Raw genomic sequence first — 5,854 nt, forward strand, 5'->3', positions numbered from 1 at the left:
TAGCGCAGTTTGCCGGTTTTTCTTGCCAGCATCAATGGAGTATTTTGACTGTTTCTACGACTGAGTTAAATTTTTTTTTTTTTTTTTGGAAAGTTATCAAATCACATCTTTACCCCGGCCTGAAACACCATCTTTGGGTTACTAACTCATCATGCACTTGAATTTTTTGAAGACTCTCAAAGTGGTTTTAATATTATGCACAAGTAAATCTGCATGTCTAACTCATACTAAAAAATTAACTCAATATTTAAATGTTGTCCATCTCTTATAATAATTAATTAAAATTTAGTCTCAGTTAATGTGAAATTATCTATTAAATATGGTATGTTGAGGAAAATATGTCACGTTAGTTTAAACAATTCATCAACTTATAATATAAATTTGAGTCTATCCTTAAATATTAAACTAATTTTCTAGTACAAATTAGTCCCATGAATTTCCATTTATTTTTCTAATTATTCAATTCGTACTGGTATCTGTCAGTTGATCACAAGCAAGAATAAATTTCTTCGAGTCCTAATGCATTAATATTAAAAATATAAAGTAACAATGATCACAAGATACTCCTGCTACTGTTCAACGATCATTGACATTCATAGTATTAATTCATTTTTCCCTTCTCATGTTTTACTTCAGACCATAATTATGAATTTGGAATTAAAACACAGACACACACACACACACAAACGTACATACATATATAGTCTATAGAAATTCCCTCGGGAATAAGCAAAATGAATAGTTGTAAATCAAGCACATGTGAAGAGTTTTGACTTTTTATCTTTCAAACAAGTTGGACTTTTGCATAATTGACTCACCCATCATCCATGTACCCCAAACTGTAAAGTCACTCCCAGAACCATAAGCAAGCTCCTCATGAATGCTCACAAAATTACAGGAAAAAAATGCTCGCTTTATCTCTCCCTTTTGCAATTGTCAATATTTGTTCTCCCCAAATTCAAATTCATTTTACAGATATGACTTTTTTGTTCTCTACTTCACATGTTCCTGCAAGGCCTAACACCAAATACTCGGAATAATAATAATAATAATAGTATAAAAAGAATACATTTTAACTATACATAAACAATAATGACGAGTTATTCTACTGTGTGAGTGTTTGCATATTTTAAAATGCATGCAGACTTTAGTGTACAAAATATTTTCTTAACTACTATATGTAAATTTTGGTTATACAATGCTATTTAATCTCAAACATACATGTATTTAAAAAATGCGAAAAGTATGCACAGCAAAACTGTTGTAATAATGATGAAATAATTTACGATTAAATCGTATAAGTGAATGAAAAAGTGAATAAATTGAACCAAAAAAGCAAAATTAGATACAGAATATTCCGTGCCAAAACTTGCAACGAAATAAACAAACTCGAGCTTTGAAAAGATATATTATTAGTACAGACCAATCCCTTTGAAAGATAAAACATACATCATTAAAGAATTCAAAACCCAATCCGAAATCAATTTTCAATTAAAACCAAAAAAAAAAAAAAAAGAAAGAAAGAAAGAAGGACAGGCATTAGTCGCAGTCGTCCCCTCCTTTGAAAGGAAGCTTCCATTGAGTTAGCACGTGAGAGACGATGCATGATCAGTTAAGTGCATTGCTGAGATATTTAAGCTGCCTTTGTATACCAAAGAAAATGGGTGCCCATGCTCTTTCCACAGCTAGCAATTTTGCCTTCAATTTTTTCCCCTTTTAATTTTATAGTATTCTCATGATCATGACTACTGCTTACACATTCTCTCGCAGGCCGAGACCATACCATCTTTCTGACTTTCCCAAGTGTGCATATACATATTCATTAAGCTGTAAATTCGACAGAACCATGTGCATTTTCGACTGGTCCTGCTTATGTCCACCTAATTTTTTTTTTAAATATTGTTATAAATGACTTTACTGATATTAAATCAGACATTACACCTAATTTTTTTTAATACTGTTATAGAGGACTTTACTGATATTACATCAGGTATTATAATTAATATTTACAAAGGACTTTACTGATATTACATCAGGTATTATAATTAATATTTACAAACATAATCTACAATTGGGACATTCTTCGTGGCGTGTACTCCTCTGAAGCGCTATCCAGATTCTTTAAACCCTCTCAAATATTCTAGGGATGTCCACTCCACTCACATTTTTTTGTGGCATGTACTCCTCTGAAGCGCTATCCAGATTCTTTAAACCCTCTCAAATATTCGAGGGATGTCCACTCCACTCACATTTTTTTGTGGCATGTACTCCTCTGAAGCGCTACCCAAATTCTTTAAACCCTCTCAAATATTCGAGGGTTGTCCACTCCACTCACATTTCGTGAGAGATAGACTGGCTCCACTCAATTATTTGATAATTGAGGGAGGCTTGTAAATAACCCTCATAAATACTTTTATGGAAGCTCGAATCCTTGCACTCAATATTGTAAGTGTAAAGGTTCTCCCACTGGACCAAAGGCCCATTGGTGCCTATGTCCACCTAATTAAATTCAAACTTTTGATGCAAAAATTTTCACTAACATATGTATAGATCTCATCTAATTGAAGAAATTAATCAAAGTTGGCTCAAAGGGTCCACATTTTTTCACATCAAAAAAATATCCTCTTTGTTTTTATTCTGTAGGGTCTCTCTTAACTTTGAAATTGAGAGCAGATTTAGACTGGCCGTCGGCAATATAACCACCAATTAGATTCGTATATATTAAGAATAAGCTTCATAGATATTAACAAATCCATGTGGATATAATCCTTTCAAGAGTAAACAAAACTCCCACTCCTCCCCCACAAACCCACAAATCCAGGTCATACATACCATAACAGAAATATCTAAACAGAGTCCTGAAAAAATATTTATTGCAGACATTTTAATTGTAGCATATATATATATATATATATTTTTGGTTAAAAATTCTCATTCAGAAAAAGATTATATAGATGAAATATTAGAAACCATCCATGAATGTTTATTCTTATAGGCTTTCCAAGCGTTCGTCTAACACGTAAATCAAATTGAAGTGAGAGACAGAAAGAAACGCGAGAGGGTACCCCCACTCGCTGTGCATATTACACTGAACTAGTTGGGCCTTGTTCGTTATGCAATTGATATGATGATGTCCCTAACTAGTAAGGCCTCAGTTGTCCCTTTTTCAGGTGAAGGACAGTCCAATAATTTAGAAATGAGCCCAATAAAGAATCTGTCTCGCAACACCCCCAATTATTTTTGGGAAAGGGAAAAGAAATTGCTATCAAGCACCAAGCATGAAGAAATTTCACGAATGAGTGTTTCTTTTGTTCCTTGATTAAAACATCAACATCAAACTCAAGGCTTTTGTGCTGAGACTGGTGCATAGGTCATAGCAGTGGTAATGCATGCATCCGAGGTTTTGTATTGCATTGTGGGGATACTTAATGGTGGCTTCACGTGCTTGCATGTGCTACTTCATTCAGGCAAGGTCCACATAAATATACATCACCATCTAGTTGTCAACTAAAAAAAAAAGGAATTCTTGACAATGTTTTCCATTTGTTTCATGCCTGTATTTATATAAAGTCCTCATTTTTGTTCAATGGTAATGCAATTTTGAAGTCACTACTATTGTTTAGAAGTAATAGTCATCAAGTGAAAATAAATTAATGTTTGGTAAACATACCGAATGAAGTTGGTAAATTAGGTTTTCCATAAGGTAGCTGCGTTAAAACTGTGTTTGAATTGAAGAATTGGACAAAACCGAATTAGGTTTCGGTCCTTTTCTTTCCTTTTTACTTTTTAATCTTTTTCCCTCCCAATAACCAAAAGCTATAATCAAATCGGTTCCTTTGGCAGATCAAAAGATAGAGAAAGAAGAATATGTTAAAAGACCAAAAGTCCAATTAGAAGATGATGAATTGGGTTGGGTTTGGCAAAGTGTATCTATCACACTCAGTCACAAAGTGCACCAAATTTCAGCCAGATCAATGTTAACAAAATGAACCCACATGGCTCTTGGATTTCCCAGCTCGTGGGAAGTTTTGGTGGGGTTACGTTACTCCTTCAAACACCCTGGCTCAGTCTGCAATCATATTGATCTTTAGCTTTCACAGAATTGAAAAGGCCCTTCATTTGTGAGAAGCAAAAAAGAAAATAACATGTCATTTATAATAAGAGTGATGATACATCCATAAACTCTTATATAAATTTATCTTGTATAAATTGATGTGTGTTATTAATTCATTGGTTAAATAAAAATATAAAATAATATAAATAAATCATGTGGGCCAAAATATATAATTTGTACAAGAGTTTGTAACTATATCATTACTCTTCTAATAATAAATTAAGGTATGCACATTAGCACTATTATTAAAGATAGATTTTGATTTGGCTCTATAGAAAGATGCACTCCTAAATACAGAACCCTAGCTAGAATAGTTATATAAATATAATTTATTCCTGAGAAAACAAATTTACAAAGAAAACATGTATGAGTTAACATTAATTAGACAGTTGCACTGGATGTCTTTTAGTTCAGGCTATGGTAGTAATTTCAAGTCTCAAATTTACCTGAATTTCACTTCTTTTTTGCTTTCCTTTTTGCTGTTAGAAAGGCCACCGCTACAATACCCGCATGTATGTGATACATGCGGGTAATAAAAAAGTTAAAAAAATATGGCCATTGTTTGGTTGCCACTTGGCAGCTAAACATTTAAAAAAGAGAGGAAATTATCAGTTATATACCCTTAAAATGGCACCTGTATCAAACGTGTGTGAACACTTTTTAAGTGTATCACTCGTATACCCTAAGTTGACAAAACACTTCTGCTGTCCATCAATCCGTTAACTGTCGTTTACAAGTGCTGACATTATAAGGGTAATCTAGTCTTTTAAGATAGATAAAACTTTGATTAAAAAAAGACATGTCATCCCATTTACCTAATACAAAATGACATGTCATATGATATATATTGATAAAAATGACATGTCATCCCATTTATCAGATAATTGTTAATAATAACTAAAAAAAACTATTTTACAATCGAATCTACTCCTCCAAAATTTAACCTAAATTTTTTAAGATCTATTCCTCTAAGCTCCAACTGAAATTTTTTATGGTATAATATGTATAATTGTAAATAATATGTTATTAATAATTTTTATGGTATAATATGATTTTTTTATAGATAATTGTTAATAATATGTACCATTAATAATTCATTTTTTTAATCAAAAAAATATATTGTTAATAAAAAAATAAAAAAATCGTGTATTGAAAATTTACATTAATTTTTGAGGTAAATTTATCTTTTTACCTCATTTTGAGTTTCAAGGGCGAAATAGTCAATTTGCCACAATTTTGTTAACTTTCTAAAGGAAGTTAATGGATTGGTGGACGGTAAAAGTGTTTTGTCAACTTAGGGTATACGAGTGATACACTTGAAAAGTGTTCACACATGTTTGATACGGATATCATTTAAGGGTATATGGCTGATAATTTCCAAAAAAAAAACTTGGAGCAATCGGTAAAGAGCAATCGGTTGCTCCTTAAATGAATATTATATAATGAAATAATAAAATAAATAAATATAATAATAATAATAAAATAATAATTATTTTAATAATAAAGGCAACATAATAATTAAAAAATAGTTTTATAATAATTAAAAATTAATTTCAAGTTTAATGGTCCTAGAATCAAGTTAACAGTAGGTGTTTTATGTTTTATTAGTCCATCAATTGCATGATTTTTTGGGTTGCAAGTTAATGATCCTAAATTCCATGTTCATTACTTTAAGTTTCAAGTTTATTTGATTTCAAGTTTAATGGTCTCAATTTCAAGTTAATGGTAGATGTTTCATAT

This window comes from Citrus sinensis, chromosome 3 (genome assembly GCF_022201045.2).
Source record: "Citrus sinensis cultivar Valencia sweet orange chromosome 3, DVS_A1.0, whole genome shotgun sequence".
NCBI classification, from domain to species: domain Eukaryota; kingdom Viridiplantae; phylum Streptophyta; class Magnoliopsida; order Sapindales; family Rutaceae; genus Citrus; species Citrus sinensis.